A 20,321-nucleotide genomic window follows, 5' to 3' on the forward strand; every position below is an offset into this window, starting at 1 on the left:
CTACTTAGGTCTGCCCTCCTTTTGGGAGTTCACAGAGTGGTGTCCAGGGAAGCTGGTGACCAATGGATTTCTCAACCGCTCCCAGATCCTCTTAGTTCTCAGACCATAGATGAGAGGGTTCAAGGTGGGTGGGATAACTAGGTATAAGTCAGCTAATAGCACCTGGGTATGCATAGGCACCATATCCTTCCCCACCCAGTCCACATAGACAGAAATTAAACCAGGCAAATAATAGAGGGCCATGACCCCCACATGGGAGCCACAAGTGCTAAGTGCTTTGTGTCTAGCATTCTGGGAAGATAGATTAAATACAGCTTGAAGGATCAGAATATAGGAGGTAGTGATGAAGGTCACATCAATGCCCACAACAATGGAGGAGCCAATTAAGCTATAGAGGCTAATGGGCATGTAGTCAGCACATGCCAGCTTAGTCACAGCCATGTGCTCACAATAGGAATGGGGGACCATGTGGGAGCCACAATAGGGAAGATGACTCACCATCCAGCTCAGCGGTATTAAAGCAATGGTGGCTCTCAACACAATGGCTGCATTAATGCCCAGAATTTTCTGTGGTGTAAGAATGGTATTATAATGGAGGGGTTTGCAAATGGCCACATAGCGGTCAAAAGCCATGGCTAGCAGTAGCCCTGACTCTATGACTGTGGCTGTATGTACAAGCAGGCAGTGAAGCCAATGGTGCCATTGCCTGACCAGAAGACACTCAGCATCTTTGGGGCCACAGATGTTGCCATGATGATGTCCACACTAGCCAGGACACATAGGAAATAATACATGGGCTCATGAAGTGCAGGGTCTACCCAGATCATAGTCATGATGAGGCTATTTCCCATAAGAATCATAGTGTACATGGTGCTAAGTAGGGCTGCCAGCCACAGGTGGGCTTCCTCAAGGCCTGGGACACCCATGAGGAAGAAGGTGGCAGAAGGCAATGATGTGTGGTTGGACAGTGGATCCAGCATCACTGGAAAGACTTCCTTCCTGTAGGTAAAACCAAAAAAATATACTTATTTGGTCATAGTCTAGAAAAATAATATGAGGTGGGAGGGAGGGAAGTGAAAATACCTTTCCTTTGTTTTGAACATGCATTTCTATAGCATTGTTCTATGTCTAAACAATTGTAATAATAATAGGATTTGCTTTTTTCATGACATTTTAAAGTTTGCAAAGTACCTTACATATATTATCTCTTTTGAGTGTCACTTATTTTCATGTTATAGATCACAGAATCTTAGTATCATAGATTTAGTGCTAGAGGGAACCTCAGAAATCATCTAGTCCACATCCCTTTTTTAAAATAGACATCTAAGGAAACTTAGATGATAGGAAATTAAGTGACTTCGCCAAGGTCACATAGCTAATAAGTGTCTGAGGTCAGATTTGAATTCAGAAAGATAAGTCTTCCTGACTCCAGGTCTGGTACTGTTTTCACTTCACCACCTAGCTGGCCACATACATACATACATACATATACATATACATGCAACATGCATACATGCATAACCTGACATTTCTATATTTATATATACATTCATGGGGCAACTAAGTGGCTCAGTGGGTAGAGCACCAGCCCTGGAGTCAAGAAGACTCATCTTCATGAGTTAAAATTTGGTCTCAGATACTTATTAGATGTGTGACCCTGGGCAAGTCATTTTTCCCAGTTTTCCTCAGTTTCTCATCTGTAAAATAAGCTGAAGAAGGAAATGGCAAACTACTGTACTATCTTTGCCAAGAAAACCCTGAATGGGGTCATGAAGAGTCAGACACAACTGAAATGACTGAAGAACAAGAACATATACACACAAATACACATATGTGCATCTATACATATGTGAATGTAAGTATGTGTGTATATGTGTGTGTGGATTTCCATGGCCTAAATTTCTTCACAGGAAATCAGCTGCAAGTGAAAAGGAAGCTCCCAAAAGTGAAATTATGACAAACACAAATAAGTTCAATGAGGAATAAAAAAGGGAACTGTCCAAAGAAACAAAGGAGGATGCACATGGTACACATTATCCAGTATATGTTATTCTGCATAGTGAAACATCAAGTAGATATAGGTAAGAAATGGCAGATCGCTGAGGCTATGTGGGTGGCAAAAGGGTGGCTTCAAGTCGGAGATATATGTACTCTAATTGGCAAGCAGCATTCCATTGGGAGTGGAGAAAAATCATTGGTAACATTTTTTCATTTCCTTATCAACTGTAACTTACTCTTTTTCCCCTGTATCTCCAGGGAAGTAGAAAGTATGACACTATGTTTTGTTTTTTGTTTTTTGTTGTTCCTTTTCTTTGTATTGCTAGCATTTGACATGGTGCCTGGCACATCGTACATGGAGGCAGCTAAGTAGCACAGTGGCTAGGATGTTGGACTTGGGAGTCAGGAATACCTAAATTCAAATCCTTCCTCAGAAATTCCTAACTATGTGACCCTGGGCCAGTCACTTAAAATCTATTTATTTCAGTTTTCTCATCTTTAAAATGGGGATGATAACAGCACTTACCTCTGGGGTTACTCTGTGGTAAGTGCTACTATAGTACTGCATTGTATTTATAAAGCACTTTGCAAACCTTAAAGTGCTATTTAACCACTAGGTACTGTTAATGAATGCTTATTGACTGATCAATCAGCATAATATCCCATGTCCTTGTTTGTCCACAACAATGGAGGATCCAATTAAGCTATAGAGGCTACTGGACATGTAGTCAGCACCAGCACATGCCAACTTGGCCACAGCCATGTGCTCACAATAGGAATGGGAGACCATGTGGGAGCCACAATAGGGAAGATGACTCATCATCCGGTAATTTCAGTCATGTCCAACTCTTTGTGACCACATTTGGAGTTTTCTTGATGAGGATACTGTAGTGGTTTGCGATTTCCTTCTCCAGCTCATTTGACAAATAAAGAAACTAGGACAAACAGGGTTAAGTGACTTGCCCAGGGTCACACAGCTAGTAAGTAGCTGAGGCCAGATTTGAACTCAGGTCTTCCCGACCCCAGTCCTGGGATTCTATCCACTGCACCATCTAGTTGCCCCTAATATATCGCAATACAACAAAATACTACAGATGTCATCGGGCTAGGACAACAGTGTCACTATTATACCCTGTGTTCTGAATACTATGCCTCTCAATGTAATCTAGAATCACAGAAGCTTTTTAGATAGCTACATCACATTTCTCTCATATTCAGCATGAATTTTGCCAAATTGAGGCCAACTTCACCAGCCCAGAGTTTCTAGGAGCTCCTCATTTTCCTTAAAAGAATAATATTAACTTTAAAATATAGTTCAATAATAACAGGCCACCTTATAAACTATGAAGCTTGATATAAGAGTACTTTTCTTGCAATACACCTGTGAGGTAGGACATTAAAAAGTTAGTTTCTTAAACTCCACAGTGGAGATAATGTGACTCAAAAAGGCTTGTATTGACTTGGAATCACAAGAGCTGTGTTTGAATCTCTAATCTGTCATTTTTTCCTGTGTAACCTTGGGCAAATCACTTGACCTCTCTACCGCACTATACTAACTGCCTTTTAAGCTGCTTTGGTTGTGTTTTACATGCTCACTTCCCTTGATAACCCCTGCTCTGTCCGAGTGAGTCACATTATAGTGAAATAGTGAGCTTTCCCATTCTTTTTAGTCAGGAGCTAGCACTGTGCAGGAGTCAGTCACTGATAGGGTTAAAGGACCAATAGAAAAACTGGTATCTGAGGTAGATGTTTTCTATTGTCACTCTCATTTCCTTGAAAAAGTGAATCAAATAAAAAATGACACTGTAGCATCCATTGGAAAGTATATTCTAAGACCCACATGGCCAGGAAAGCCTGATTCATAAATGAGATAATCATAGAAACTAGGACTATTTCCTACATATTTTAAAGACGTTTAGGGATTCTTGACCCTTTTCATGTAATTGACTCTACTGGCAGTCTGGTGAAGCTCACGGACCCCTTCTCAGATTTCAAATAAACAAAATAAAATGCATAGGGTTGCAAAGGGAATTCATTATATTGAAATGCAGTTATCAAAATATTTTTAAACCAAGTTGAGGAGAGGAAAGAAGTTAAAGGGTGACATATTCTGGTTCAGTCAAAGAATGAAGTTTCTTTAACAGAGTTGTGTAACCAAGAAATTAACTTTTGAGAGTGAATTCCCATAAGTTAAAGAATTCAAGCAAATATTAGGTAGCCACATATCTAGAAAAGTTTAGAGGGAGTTCTTACAATAAGTGAAAAGTTAGAGTAAATAACTATAAAGGGCCCTTCAAACCTAGGGAAAGAACCTTGGAATCAAAATGAGAGCTGCTTAAAGTCACCTTGCTTATTAGTGCTTACAAAGAAGTCCCTGCCACTCACCAGTGCTAATCCCTTCACTTTACAGATGGGACAGAGGCCCAGAGATGAAAAGTGATGGGGCCAAGAATCCATGGCTAGAAACATCACTGTATCCCAGAAATATAAGGTCAAAGGTAACATCTAAGATGCCTCCAAACTGAGATCCTATTCAGCAGGACCCCAGACCTTCAACCCAGCTACCTACCTCATACAATAACCACATCTCATCTTCCTAGAAAGGAACTCCTTGTAGGAACTCCACACTTGCTACCGTGTGGAAAGAAGAATTTGTATCAGTCATCTAGAGGCAAATGAGGCAAAAGTAGGGTTGAGACAGGGCTTAGGCTCAGTGAAGCTTCCATCTAAGAGGCTTATCCTCCCTGTTACACTCATTGGCCCCTAGGGCACCTCTGTACCACAAATACCTGGCTTGTGACACTGGTTCCCCTTGTCTCCAGAGAGCACAACCCCAGATAGAACATCAACCCTACACTAGCCTTCTCTTCAGGTCCTGGCTCCTTCTTCTCCCTGGGGGCCAGAAAACCCAGAAGAAGAAGAAATAGGGAGATACATAAGAAAAAGTGCTGCACTGACATGGCCCCAGCATGGACTTGCTGCATTTTCTTAACCAAGTCCCATCCATTCTCTGGGCTTCAGTTTCATTTGCTGTAAAATGAGGCATTGGGAGGTGATCTCTTGGGTACCTTCTAGCTCTAATCAGGTATGATTATTTGATCCTAGGCTGAGTGCTACAGGACTGATTAAGCAGAAGAAGGAGAGCCCTGGGCATTCAGAAGTGAGGAGAGAGGTGATAATATCCACAAACCCCTAGCACAAATGGAGAACTAATAAACCAGAATCTCTCAGGCCCCAGAGCACTCCCAGTGATCAAGGAAGCATTCTTCCCTTTTGTCCTCAGAGCTTGATCTGAAAGTTTCTACAGCTGTACAAGCATAGAGGCAGACTCGATGGATCCTCCAGGCTGCAGGTTCCCCACCCCTGCTCTACTGGTTTGAACAACACAACAGTGAGGGATGCACCACTCATCCTGAAGTCCTGCTCCCTCAGTCTCCTCCAAAATGGTTAGACTTTAGAGAGGGAAAGAAATTAAAATTTCTGCCTCATGGGCTTCATCCTACTTTCCCCATTAAGGTTTCAGAGTAGTTATGATGGGGTTGGAATCTGAGCCCCAGAAAGGAAAAACTCTGGCCCCAGAACATTTCCCACCCTTGGAGAGCCCTCATGGACTCTGTACTTTCCCACATGGCCAAATCTCTGGTGGCTATGGTCCCATCAACTGGTCTTTCATTGTGGCTACACCCAATCTCCCCTCCATTGTCTTGCCTTCCTATGGCCCCAGGACACTTCCCACCCTTGGTAATACCATTACATCATGGACTGCTTGGCCACTCCTAGATCCCTCCCACAATCTTTCTGCATATAAAGTCCATCTTGTCTCCATTAAGATGCTCAGATTCTTAAAATCTAGCCAAGGCTTAGATTCTTATAATCTAGCCACTGCTTACCCATTTTCAGACTCCTTAAGAGTCTTCCCAATACGAAGGATGTTCTAATAAACTTTGTCTTTGGCTGAAAGAAGGCTTGGGTCAAATTCTTTCAGGCAGGACCCGCGTGTTGTGATTTGGGGTTCCAGCACCCCTGAACCCCTAAACTGCATCAGTTAGAAAGTATAAAATCTCTTCAGTGCTCTCTCACTGAGGCTGGAGGCTTGGCAGCTTTGAAACACCAAGGATTGAGAAGCTAACACTGAGAGTTTAGGTCCTTTTTATGTCAGAAAAGAACAAGACTGACTAATTTAGAGGAAAGGCTGAATCTAGAAGACAGGTCTTCTAAGTCTCAAATAAAAAAAAAAACAATAACACCCCCCCAATCCAATTTAAATATTTCTTAAAGGAATTTTCCCACACACTTCCTGTGTTTGCTTATTCACTGAATGCCTACTAGGTTCAAGGTCCAAAGATAAAAAAAAAAGTCATTGTAAGTTTCTTGAAGGCATGGGAAATCTAGATAGAATACAAACTATAGTACAAAAAATAATGCATGAGAAATAGCAATAAGATGATAAACCAGCTACTTATTAAATTCTGAATTATTTTGAATTATTCTTGTTTGATGCATCAGAGAGATCTATATATAAAGTGCATGATACTTGATCTGGACTTCAAAGATCAATAGAATTTCCTTTTTTAATTCATTTCTTTGGAGTTCCAAACTCTCTCCCTCTCTCCAGCCTCAACCCCATCCAATGAGAAGGCAAACAATATGATATAAATTATAGATGTGAAGTCTTGCAAAACATATTTCATTATTTAGCCATGTTGCAAAAGGAAAAAAAAAATAGATAATGAAAATAGGTTTCAATCTGCACTCAGAGATCATCAGTTTTCTCTCAGGAGGTAGATAGCATTTTTCTTCATTAACACTTTGGATTCATGGATCATTGTATTGATCAGAGTAGTTGAGTTTTCCACAGTTGATCATTATCATATTGCTGTTACTGTGTATAATGTTCTCCTGATTTTTCTCACTTCACTTTATATCACTTCATATAAGTTTTCCCAGGGTTTCCTGAACCTATCCTCCTTGTCATTTCTTAGAGCACAACAGTATTCCATCACAAACTTATATCACAACTTGTTCAGCCATTCCCCAGTTGATGGGCATCCCCTCAATTCCCAAATCTTTGCCATCACAAAAAGGGCTACTATAAATAATTTTGTACATAGAAGTCCTTTTCCTTTTATTTCTTTGGGATATAGGCCTAGTAGCAGTAGCAGTGGATCATAGAATATGCACAGCTTTATGACCCTTTGGGTATAGTTCCATATTGTTCTCCAGAATGGTTGGACCAGTTCACAATTACACCAGCAGTGAGAATGTCTTAATTTTTCCTTGCCCCCTCCAGCACTTGTCATTTTTCTTTTCTGTAATGTTAGCCAATCTAATAGGTATAAGGTGGTAGCTCACAGGTGCTTTAATTTGCATTTCTCTAGTAGTGATTTTTGGATTAATTTGTTATTCATTTTTAACTTAAATACAAAATAAGAAAAGATAAAAAAGAAACAATTTCCATGTACACAGCAGAACATAACAGAGGATTCAATATAAAACAACAAATTTCCATTTCAAGAAAACATACATAATAAATACTGCATTGTGGCTTGAGCAGCAAGGGAATCACATTGTTTTCAAAGCTATCTAACTTTTCTTTACTTCCTTGTGGGTTTTTGTTTCTTTGGTTGTTCGCTGAGTACTTTTTACTTTACTTTTCCTCTCCCTACCCTCCACCCATTCTAAAGAAGGCTACAATTAAATGTGGGTATATGTGCATATACATAGAGATCTATAAATATACACATATAAACACATATACATTCATATACATATATGCGAGATCATACTATGTATATTTCCACTTGCCATCTCTTTCTCTGGAGGTGGATAGCATCTTCCTTCATAGGTCCAAGGCTTTCCATCTTTTTTTCTAAATCAACTAGCTCATCATTTCCTACATCCCAACAGTATTCCAACACAATCACATCCTAAGAGATTGTCCACGAAAGTTTTTTTCCCCCAATTTTCTACATTCCTTCTCCTTTCGATTACATTGGTTTTGTTCAGGTAAGAAACTTTTAATTTAAAATAATCAGAATTATCCATTTTACACTTAAACAATAATTTGGCCTTATTAAATACTTTAAGGTCTGATACTGCTGAATCTTCTTCCTTTACATTTTTCCCCTGGTTTCTTTGAAATTCCTGACCTTTTTTTCTTCCAAATGAACTTTGTTATTATTTCTTCTAACTCAGTAAGATAATTTTTAAATAATTTAATAGGGATGGCATTGAAAAATTAAGTTAGGCAAAATTGTCATTTTTTATTATGTGGGCTTTACCTACCCATTTACAATAAATATTATTTCAATTATTTAAATCTGACTTTATTTGTATGCAAAGTATATTATGTTTATGTTCATATAATTCCCGTGTCTGTTTTGGCAGTTATACTCTCAGATATTTTATACTGTCTGGTTATTTTAAATAGTCTAAAACAATATTGAATAATATTGGTGACAGTGTAGTTTCCCTATTTCCCAGTAGTAAAATAGATTAAATCTATTTTAGCTTTAATTTTTTCTGAGATCATGATTACTACCCCTGTTCTTTTTACATAATAAATTCTACTCCAGCCCTTTATTTTATCTTTGCATCCATCTCTCATTTTTACTGTGTTTCCTGAAGGCAACAAATCGTCAAATTCAAATTTTTAATCTGCTATCCATTTCTGTTTTATGCGGAAATTCATCCCATTCACATTCTAAGCTGTAATTACTCCCCCCACCTCTTCCTGTATTTCTTTACTAACCTTCTCACCCTGTTTACCATATCCCTCCTCATTCCTCTATTTTACTTCTACCAGATACCTTGCCAATCTATTCCTCAATCTACCCACCCCTCTAAGAGTCTCTCCCGTATTCTCTCTCCCCACCCTATCCCCTTGCCCTCTTATTTATTTCTGAATTTATAAAACTTATACCCTGCTAAATATATATGTTGCTCCCTCTTTAACCCATTCCTGATTAGAGTAAGGTTCCAGCACTACCTGCCTTAACCCCTACTAGCTTCTTCTATATCAATTCTTCCTTTCATGCCTCATTTTTATGAGTTAATTACTCCTTTTTATCTCTCCCTGTGCAATTTTTTTTTTTTAGCATTGTCCCATCTTATGCAGCTCAGACCAAGCTTTTCTTTCAAGGTATTCAAATAATGATGACAGTCATAAGAGTACTGAAAACATTTTCATATACAAAAAGTAAACAATTTGACCTTATTGAGTCCATTATAATTGGTCTTTAATATTTACCTTATATTTCTCCTGGACCTTGTATCTCAAATTTTCCATTAAGTTTGCTGTTTTTGTCACAAATATATGAAAGTCTTTCAGTTTGTTAAATATCTGGTTTTTTTTTTTTCATTCAGGATTTTACTTATTTTTGCTGGGTAAGTTACCCTTGGCTATAATCTCAGCTCTTTTGCTCTATGAAATACAGTATTTGAAGACCTACAGTCCTTCAACATAGTAGCTGCTAGGTCTTGTGTAATCCTTATTATAGCTTCATAATAGTTAAATTATTTTTCCTTGTTGCTTGTAATATTTTCTCCTTAACCTGCAGGCTTTTAAATTTGGCTATGATGTGCCTGTAAGTTTTCCTCATGGAATCTCTTTCAGGTGGTGATTAGTGGATTTTTTCTCTTTCTGCTTTGCCTTCTTGTTCTAGAACTTCAGGGCAATTTTCCTTGATCATTTCTTGTAATATTCTATCAAAGTTTTTTGTTAATCACAATTTTTAGGTAATCTGGCTATTTTTATATTATTTCTCCTCAATCTGTTCTCTAGATCAGTTGTTTTTCTGATGAGATATTTTTCATTATTTTGATTTTGTTTTATTATTTTTTCATGTCTTACAATGTCATTAGATTCCCCTTGTCCAATTCTAGTTTTCAAGGAATTATTTTCTTCCTTAAGTTTTTGATTTTCTATTTCAAGTTGGTTGACTTTCTTTTCACAATTTTCTAGGATTGTTTTTTTTTTCTATTTTTCCTCAGTCTTTCTTATTTGATTTTTAAAGTCTTTTTTAAGTTCTTGGACATTTATAAAAATATTTTTTGTGCTTGGAATCATTTGATGTTTCTCACTGAAAAAGGAGTTACTTTTTAAGCTCCACATCTTCTTCTGAATATGAGTCCAGATCTTTTCTATCCCCATAGTAGCTATCTATGTTTCCTTCTCTTTGGCTTATTCATTATTATTTTTATTTTGTTTCATTTTGTTTTTAGCAGCTATTAATCTAGTCCCAAGGTGGGGGGAATGATGCCCCAAACCTCAGGTCCTTCTTCTTGTTATTTTCTGAGCTCTGTCCCAGGGCCCAACCTTGGGCTCTCCTTTCCTAAGTCAAGGCTAGGGCCCCCAGTCATGCTGTCCTGCAAATGGTCTTGCTCCCTGCAGTCCCTTTAGTGGCTGCAAACTACAGCTGTCCTTTCTGCCCTGGAACTGAAACCAGGGATTCTGCTCTCCTGCAAGTGACCACAGCCAGCAGGGTCCCCCCCCCCCCTCCTCCGCACTCACAAGGCATGTGCTAAATCCTTTTTCCCTGCAGCCACAGCCAGGGTTATATCTGGTCAACACAGCTGTTCTTGGCATCCCTTGACAGAGGAAGATCATTCAATCTTCTCCTACTTACCTGACAGACCCCTCCACACTGTTGCTGAGGTAACAGTTCCTAAGGCTGAGGCTGCCTCCCCACCCATCTGCCCTCAGAGCTCATCATTGGTCTGTTCAGTAGAATAGGCCTGGAGGTGTTTGCACTTCACTAAGGCCAAACCTCTTGTGTCTTTCATGGGGTCTTCTTAAGTTGTCTTAAGAGGAAAACTATTTTTCTTCTACTTTTCTTTATTTCTGCTACTCTATGTTCCCTCTGAGATGATGTTGTGTCTTCTTTCATGGAGGAAATTTGGAGAGCCAAAAGTTTTCTGACCTATTCTGCCATCTTCCCAGAATCCTCTCCTCTAATAGTAATTTAGCCTTTTTCATAAGACCACTGATAGCTTTAATTTCTTTTCCTGAAAAGTGCCTGGTCACATTCTTTGACAATTTATTAATTGGAGAATGACTCATGTTTTTATAAATTTGGCCCTGTTCACTACATTTTTGTGAAATGTGGCCTTTATCAGAAAAAACACTACAAATTTTTTCCCGTTTTCTGCTTTCCTTTTAATTTTAATTGTATTAGTTTTGTTTCTGCAAAAACTTTTCATTGAATAAAATAAAAATTACTCATTTTACCTCCTGTTATCATCTCTATCTCTTATTTAGGCATAAACTCTTCCCTTATTCATGGATCTGATAAGTTTTTTCCCAATTTGCTTATAATATCACACTTTATGTCTAAATCATATACCTATTTTGAACTTTTTTTTTTAATACAGTGTGAGATGTTGGTCTATGTCTAGTTTCTGCCAGACTGATTTCCAGTTTTCCCAGCACTCTTGTTCCGAAAGCTTGAAATTTTGAGTTTGTCAAATGCTAGATTAATGTGAAAATTTACCTCTGCATATTGTCTATTTAATCTGCTTGACTAATCAATCATTCTTTCTTCTTAGCTAGTGCCAGATTATTTTGATGATTACCACTTTGCAATATAGTTTGATACCTGGTACTGCTAGGTTACTTCACCTTCCTTCACATTTTTTCATTAATTCCTTTGGTATTTTTGATCTTTTGTTCTTCCAGATGAATTTTGTTATAATTTTCTTGTTTTAAGGAATATTTTTGGTAGTTGCATTGGTATGACACTGAAAAAGTAAATCAATTTAGATGGAATTGTCATTTTTATTATGTTGGTCTGGCCTACCCATCAGCTATTAATATTTCTCCAATTGATTTAGATCTCTATCCAGTGGTATAAAAAGTGTTTTATAATTGTGTTCATATAGTTGTAGGTATGTCTTGGAAGGTAGATTCTCAAGTGTTTTATATCATCTATAGTTACATTAATGGAATTTCTCTTTTTCTCTCTTCCTGTTAGATTTTGTTATAAAAATATAGAAATACTATTCATTTATGTTAGGTTTATTTTATGTCCTGCAACCTTGCTAAAATTGTTAATTGTTTCAACTGTGGTATATGGGTGTTCAAGGAAGACTAGTACCTTTGGAGTGAGGGCTTGCTGAGCCCTTTCCAGGAATGCTTTCTACTTTTGATGTCTACCTTTCACCCAACTCTCATTTGTGTCTCCAAGAAGCTAAAACATGTGCAGAGGCCACATTCTGAGTAAACTGTTTCAGCAGATGGGCTAAACCAGGTTGAAGGTAACCAAAAACGCCCATTGATGAGTTAGTGGGGTTTCTACATTAAACATGGGACTTCTCCCAGCAGAATGGGTAGATGTGAACAGTTTGTTCCAAAAGCCATGAAAGTTGCCAAAGCAGGTGCTGTGGAGCACTTAGAGCTTGGCTGGACATCAAAGACACCAAGGTCATGCATTACATCTTGAGCCATTACCAGTTGTCTTGATTTTTGTCTTGCCACTGGACTTCAATGACTCTGGAAGAGAGAGTGAGGTTAATGACTTCTGACAACTCTGTCTCACTTAAATCCAATTTATGTGCAAATCAAAAAATGTAACCTATATCATTTTACCATTTTTATCTACCTCAAAGACCTATAGCAACAGGCAAGTGATGAAGCATCAGGTGTGGATACACTGGGAGGTGTAGGCACAACCCTGCACTAGGTGGCCCAGGTCATATCGTCATCTTCTCACTAAACTGAAACAGCAGTGGGATTCAACAGCCACCTGGGTGTCTGAGCAGTCATTTTTAAGGACTGCATTGCTCACCTCCTATCATGAGGAAGGGACTAGAAAAGGTGCCTTAAAAATTGTCTGCTTCACCCAGCCTTGGTCTGCTTGCTGCTGTAGTCAAAACACAAAAGAAGGTACAAAAACTTTTATGAAGATGATTCCACTCACTATTGGTACATGGAATATGTGTGTGCTTATGGACAACAAGAAGTTCAATAAACCTAAAATACAAACAGCTCTTGTTGTGGGAGAACTCAGCAGATATTATATCATAGCACCCCAGAGTGGAACAAGGCTGGAAAATGAAGGCCAGCTTACCAAAGTCAGAGCCAGATACACATTTTTCTGGAGTGACCTCAGTGATGTGTAGCACCAGGAAGCTGGCATAGGTTTTGCAATCAAAACTAATCTAGTCAACAAGTTTGTATGCCTCCCAAAAGGAGTAATGGCAGGCTTGTGACAATCTAATTGTCACTTGCAGGAAAGTGCCATATCACCAACATCAGTGCATACACTACCTCCACGGGGAAATCTGATGAGGTCAAAGAAAAAATTTATGAAGACCAAGGGACCCTTATCATCAATGTGCTAAAAGAGAACAGGCTTGCAATTCTGAGTGACTTTATGTCAGACTAAGCACATGCTATCAGATATGGCAAGGAGTCTTTGAGAGGAATGGGGTCAGAAAGAACAATAGCCATAGTCACTTAATACTGAAGACTAGTGCATCTTGTGATCTTCTCATGACCAACACTGTCTTTCATTTAACTAAAAGCAATAAAACTTCATGGAAGCAGCAAACATTGGCATTGAATAGATGATGTCATTGTAAGAAAACACAGAAAAGATGTGAGAGTGACAAAGGTTATGTGTGGTGTGGAATGCTGGACTACTAAAAATCTTGCCTCTCCAAGCTAAACATTCACATTCAAAAAATATGGTGGACCCAAGGCAAGAAGAGTATCAGAAGAATTAGTGCAACAGATTAGAGTGTTTCTCCAAGCATGAACAGTTTGTTAGTAACTTGGAGGGAAAGCTGAGCCAACACACAGTTGGCAACAGTAGATGAGAAAAGTGGGCAGCTTTCAGAGATTTGTTATGCAGCACTACATTTACTCTTCTGTGTCAGAACACTGATTAACATCAAGACTGGTTTGATGAAAATGATGGGGAAATTCAGAAGCTGCTAAATGAAAAATGAGAACTCCATGGGGTTTACCAGCAAGATAGTTTGTCCTTCTCTAAGAAGGTGGCATTTAACTCCAACAAGAGTAAAGTGTAAGTGAAGCTTAAAGAAATGTGGGATTCTTGTCTCAGTAAGGGGGCAGATGAAATTCAGTTTTACACTAATAGTAACAATCCAAAGCACTTTACTGAGGCCCTGAAGACTATTTATGGGCCAAAGACCTATGGTGTATTCTGTGTACTCAACCCTGATAAAGACACATTAATTAGTGAAAAGGACATGATCTTTGAGAGATGAGCTGAACACTTTGATACTGTTCTCAACAGACCATCATCAACCAAAGCTGAAGCCATTGACTATATACCTCAGGTTGAAGTCAATCCTTTTCTAGCCAAACTGACAATTGAAGGAAAGGTTTTGAATGCCATTTAATTCCTTTCATGTTTCAAAGCTCCTGGTGCTGATTCTATTCCAGCTGAGATTTACAAGGCAGGGGATCCACTGCTTATACAAAAGTTTACTGAAATTTTCTAGGTTATATGGCAAAAAGAGGTTATTCACCAGAGACCAAGGATGTCTCCATTGTTCATCTCTATAAAGGAATAGGAAAAGGGTGTTCTGTGATGATCAAAGGGGTGTCTCTCTCTCAGTCTTTGCTGGCAAGATTTTTGCCAAGGTCCTCTTTAATAGGATGATCCTTCACCTGAAAGATGACCATCTACCTGAGAACCAGTGTGGCTTCAGAAAGGGCCAAGGAATGGTTGATACAGTGTTTGCTGTCCAACTCCAGGAGAAATGCCAAGAGAATAACAGAGTTTGATCTGGCCAAGGCCTTTGATACTATCAATGGTAAGGGTGTGGGAAATATCATGACAAAATTTGGTTACCCAGAGAAGTTCATCAGTATTGTACATCAGTTTCATGATGACATACTTACACAAGTTCTGGATTATGGACAATGCTCTTGCACTTTCCCAGTCACTAATTTGCCATCATTGTGGTAGCTGATTTGATGCCATTTTGTCCATGTCCATGTTCATTTTGTCCAAAATCACTAAAAACATGATGTTGGTAAATTATTTAACTTGAAAAGACTACAAACCAAGACTAAAATGAAGAAACAGTTGGTGTATGACTTCTTATTTGCAGTTGACTGTGCATTTAATGCAGCCTATGAGGCTGGGATGCAACAAAGTATTGATCTATTCTCTGCTGTTTATGATAACTTTGACCAAACAATTAACACCAAGAAAATACAAATGCTACACCAAGAAAACACACACCATGCACATGTGGAACCATCAGTTACATCAGAAAGAGAAGTTTTGAATAGTATGGGTAAGTTCACCTACCTTGATAGTGCACTTTCCAGGTTGATGCAAGCATTGCCAGAGCTAGCTCAGTGTTTGGGAGGCTCTGAAGGAAAGTGTGGGAAAGAAGAGGTATTAGACTACCTACTAAACTGAAGGTCTACAGAGCTACTTTGCTGACCTCGATGTTGAATGCCTGTGAAACCCAGAAAGGATACCAGTGCTATGCCAGGAAATTAAATTGCTTCCATTTGAATTGTCTTGGGAAGATTCTGAAAATCACCTGTCAAGATAAAGTACTGGACATTGAGGTCCTTTCTAGAGCTGAACTGTCAAGTTTTCAAACTCCATCACAGAAGGCACAACTCTGATGGGCTGACCATGTTGTCTGAATGCCAAATGTATGTTTGCTTAAAACACTCCTTTACAAAGAACTCACACAAAGCAAGGGCTCACATGGAGGTCAGAAGAAGCAATACAAAGACACTCTCAAGGTCTCTCTGAAGAACTTGGGAATTGATTGTGAGACATGGGAGACACTGGCATATGACCATGCAGCATGTTGTGCCTGCATCAAAGAAGGCTCTGTGCTCTATGAGCAAAGCAGAATTACAGTAGCTCCGAAGAAACATTAGATGAAGAAATTTAGAGAAATCTCCACTCCAAATGTTCATATGATATTTGTGCCCATACTGTGGTAGAGCCTTCCAAGCTAATATTGATCTGAACAGCCACAGTCCAACACCCAATACCTTGGCCATAACATAGTGATGTCATTTTGGTTCTCATTGATTATAAAGGACAACAACCAACCAATTGTTTCTACTAGTTTTTTAGTTGATTCCCTAGGGCTCTCTAAGTATACCATTGTATCATCTGCAAAGAGTTATAGTTTTGTTTCCTAGGTGTTTATTCCACAAATTTATTTTTCTGATATTATTGCTATAGCTAGAGTTTCTAATATAATATTGTATAATAATGGTCATAATAGACAACCTTGCTTCACCGCTGATCTTATTGGGAAGAAGTCTAATTTATCCCCATTACAAATACTTGCTCTTGGTTTTAGATACCACTCATTATTTTTGAGAAAAGCTCCATTGTTTCCTATGTTTGATAATGTTTTTAATAGGAATAGATGCTACATTTGTCAAAATATTTTTCTGCATCTATTGAGATAATCATGATTTTTTTTGTTATTGATACGGTGAATTATGCTGGTAGTTTTCTTCATATTGAACCAGTTCTGCATTCTTGATATAAATCCCACATGGAATAGTGTATGGTATTTGTTATATATTGCTACAATCTCCTTTCTAGTATTTTATTTAAATTTTTTGTATTGATATTCATCAGGGAATTTGGTCCATTACTGTGTTTTTGCTTTTCCAGGTTTAGGTAACAAAACTATATTTGTGTCATAGAAGGAATTTGGTAGGATTCTACCTATTTTTTTTCAAATAGTTTATATAGTAGTGGGGTTATTTGCTCTTTAAATGTTTTGGGAATTCATTTGTAAATGCATCTAGTCCTGGGAATTTTTTTCTCAGGGAATTTGTTCAATTTATTTTTTTAAGACAGGATTACTTAAGTATTCTATTTCCTCTTCTGTTAATTTGGGCAGTTTATATTTTTGTAAATATCAGTACTTAAAGAGAGTAGTGGTTAGATCTGAACATTAGAAATAATTTGGCAACAGTGTATAACAGAATCTCCATGAATCCAATCTTTATCCTTCACAATCTAATTAGGAGGTTATTGCAATAGTTCGGGCGAGAGTTGACACAGAATGGCTTTGATATAAGTAGAGAAAAGATAGAAAATGTTAAGGAGGTAGAATAAAAAGACTTGGTAAGGGGGTAAGATATCAGAGTAAAGGATAGTAAAGAATTGAGGGTAATACTGAGAATGTGAACTGGAAGAATTGTAGTGCCCCTGACCAAAATAGTTAAGTAAAGGTATGAGAAGAACAATTAGATGGAAAAGTCAACTGAGATTTGTTTTGGAAGTGTTGAGGAGATTGAGATGCTTATAGAACATCCAGCTTGAAGCTTGAAATGTCCAATAGTCTATTGGTAGTGGTTTGGACTAAATTTAAGAACAAAGCTTGGGATACATCTGAGAGTTATCTATATAGAGGTCATAATTGAATCTATGAAAATTGATGAGATGACAGAACACATGTAATTAAAGAAAAGGAGAGGTCTTGAATAGAAGCCCGGTGTGTACCCATAAGTAGGGAGCAGGATGATCAAAGTGTGAAGATGATGTAGACAGACAGATGAAAAGGGACTATGCAATGAAATGTCAAATAAACCCAAGAAGGAGAGACTATCCAGAAAGAGTACTTAGTAAATGTTCATTAAGGCTAAGCATTGTACTAAACAATGGAGATGCAAAAGTGAAACAGTACCTACCCATAAGAAACTTACATTCTGACTGGGAAAACATAATGCATATAAGAATGTTAAAAAAAATTTACAAATTAAAAAATAAAATAAAAAAAATTAAAAAAGAATGTTCAGAATATGTAGAAAAGAAAGGCAAGATAGTTTTGACAGATTGAGGGGAGGGGAGGGAAAATCAGAAAAGGCTTCATATAGAAAATATTGCTTGAACTAAATCTTAAAAGAAACCAGGGTTTCCAAGAGGCATAGGTGAAACAAGATGACATTATCAAATACTGCAGAGAGATTAAGAAGAATGAAGACTGAGAAAATGGAAGTTACACAGTCTTTATGTGAGGAAAGGCTTCCTAATAATCAAGGATGTCCAAAAATAGAGTGAGCTGCAACAGGAGGGAATATTTTTCATCTCTAAGAGGAAATTGGAAGACTTCAAATATGTTACATATTTGTTGCGTGTCTTTTTCAGAGATGCATTGGACTACACAGCTGCTGAGGCCCCTTCAAACCCTAAAATGGGTGTATCTGCTTTTCCAGGTCCTGGTCCTTAAGAGCTCTCAGCCACTGGAGCAGACATGAAAGAAGTAAAGGGAAGGGAAAGTTGGGGTCCAACTGTTTACACCACTACAGCAGGGATCTCTCTGACTGTACCAAATAGAACCTTCCAAGGATACGAACTTCACTAACATCTGAATTTGACACCAGAGAGTTTGGAATTGGTTTCTTTACAAACATCTACAGGCTTTTTTAAGTTTTACATCCCAGTTCATGGAATGCTCATGCACACACACACACACACATACACTTTAAAATGTAATGTCCATCTAAATTAATTACCTTGGCGTGGGCAGGACCTCCCCTCCAGAGATCATTACCCACCATACTTTTACCTGTGATAATCTTTTCTATTTGTACCCTCCCCTAAACCCTCCATTGATGCTCCAAACACCACAATGGAGACCTTCATCTTCTTCAGGATATTGAAAGCACCACTAAAACTATTCATCTTTTTTCTCTCACTCTAAATAACCACGTTCTACTCCTTTGTGCTCATAATCATTTTACTTTATGTTTCATGTAGTACTTGGGGCACACATAGCCTCAAATGACAGGCCCCATAAGTTATGATAGGTTTGAGGTACTCTGTATATCCAAATCTTCTCAACAATATAGTCATGAGCCCCAACCAGTGTATTTATTTTGAACTAATAGTATTTTCTGGCTAATAAAAGTAAAAATATTCAGTGAAATTATGTGGTAAGAAAAGAAGCACTGGCACATCCCCCCATAAAATTGGGGCATGTTTTCTCACAAATACAGTTACTGTAAATGGATAGGGCCAATTCATTTCTATATACACATAGGGAACTCTAGTCAGGACATTGTTGTGAGAGAAAAATCACATTTCTGATAACTACAGAACTATTTTCTCTTGTCATTACTCAGTTTCCTCTGCACCTACTTCTGCTCTGCCTGTACCCAGGCATCAAGTCACATCTCTGCCATTGTAGATCACCTCTTCCTCTTCGGATTCTCTACTCTCAATTAAGCATATAACTCTCCTTGTTTCCTGTTCACTGATGGCCATTGTTCTCAGATACCATCTTCTGAGCTTCATTACTTTAGTCTTGATCTCTCTTGATCTCTCAGCTCCAGTTTGAGATGGTATAGTCACTACAAAGCCTCTTTCCGATAATGGCCATTTGGCAAAACATTAGTCATAGTCAGAGATTACAAACCACTATATATAATAATTTTTTAAAAGCTAGACACACTGGGTTAAGATTCTCTTTTCTTCTAAGCTCCATGACTGGTGCCTGAGATTATTCTAGTAAGTGGTAGTAGGTTTCTCTAAATGTTCTTTTCTTCAATGAGGAATCTTTTACTTGGACTTGATACAAGAAATCTCCCATGACACCTAACACCTTTGTACTGCATGTGCATGTAATATGTAAAGTAGTAGAAAACACATTTGATTTGCTAAGGAACAGATTAACATACCAATGGGCTCTGCCAAGCTCTTTGATGCTAGGTACTGATAATTCCACCTTCACCTAGTCAATCATAAGAAATAAAAGAAATTAAATAAAGGATATCGAAACTACTAATTACATGGACTTTAAGTGTCAGTTAAAATCCTACTTTATGAAAGAAGGCTTTCCCAGTCTTCCTTGACATTCATTAGTGCCTTCGCTCTGTGATTATCTCTAATTTATCCTGTATATATCTTGTTTGTGTGTAGTTGTTTGCATATTGTCTCTGTTATTAGATTGTGAGTTACCTGTGGGTGGGCTAACTGTTTTCTCCTTTGCTTTAAATCCCCAGCACTTATTATGTCCATGTGGGATTTATATCAGGAATGTAGGGTTGGTTCAATATGAGGAAAAATACCAGCATAATCAACCATATCAACAACAACAACAAAAGCATATAATTATCTCAATAGATGCAGAAAATTTTTTTTACAAATATAGCACCTATTCCTATTAAAAGCACTATTAAGTGTAGGAAAAAAATGGATCTTTTCTTAAAATGATGAGTAGTATCTAAAACCAAGAGCAAGTGTTTGTAATGGTGATAAATTATATATCTTCCCAATAAGATCAGGGGTGAAGTAAGGTTGTCTATTGTGACTATTATTATACAATATTATATTAGAAACTGTAGCTATAAC

General features: G+C 37.9%; 1 pseudogene; it reads right to left on the reverse strand.

Moving 5' to 3' along the window:
- Positions 1-980, reverse strand: LOC114046038 (annotated as a pseudogene).
- Between the last annotated feature and the right edge of the window lie 19,341 nt (positions 981-20,321).

Source organism: Vombatus ursinus, unplaced genomic scaffold (genome assembly GCF_900497805.2).
Source record: "Vombatus ursinus unplaced genomic scaffold, bare-nosed wombat genome assembly UNPS02014780.1, whole genome shotgun sequence".
In the NCBI taxonomy this organism is placed as follows: domain Eukaryota; kingdom Metazoa; phylum Chordata; class Mammalia; order Diprotodontia; family Vombatidae; genus Vombatus; species Vombatus ursinus.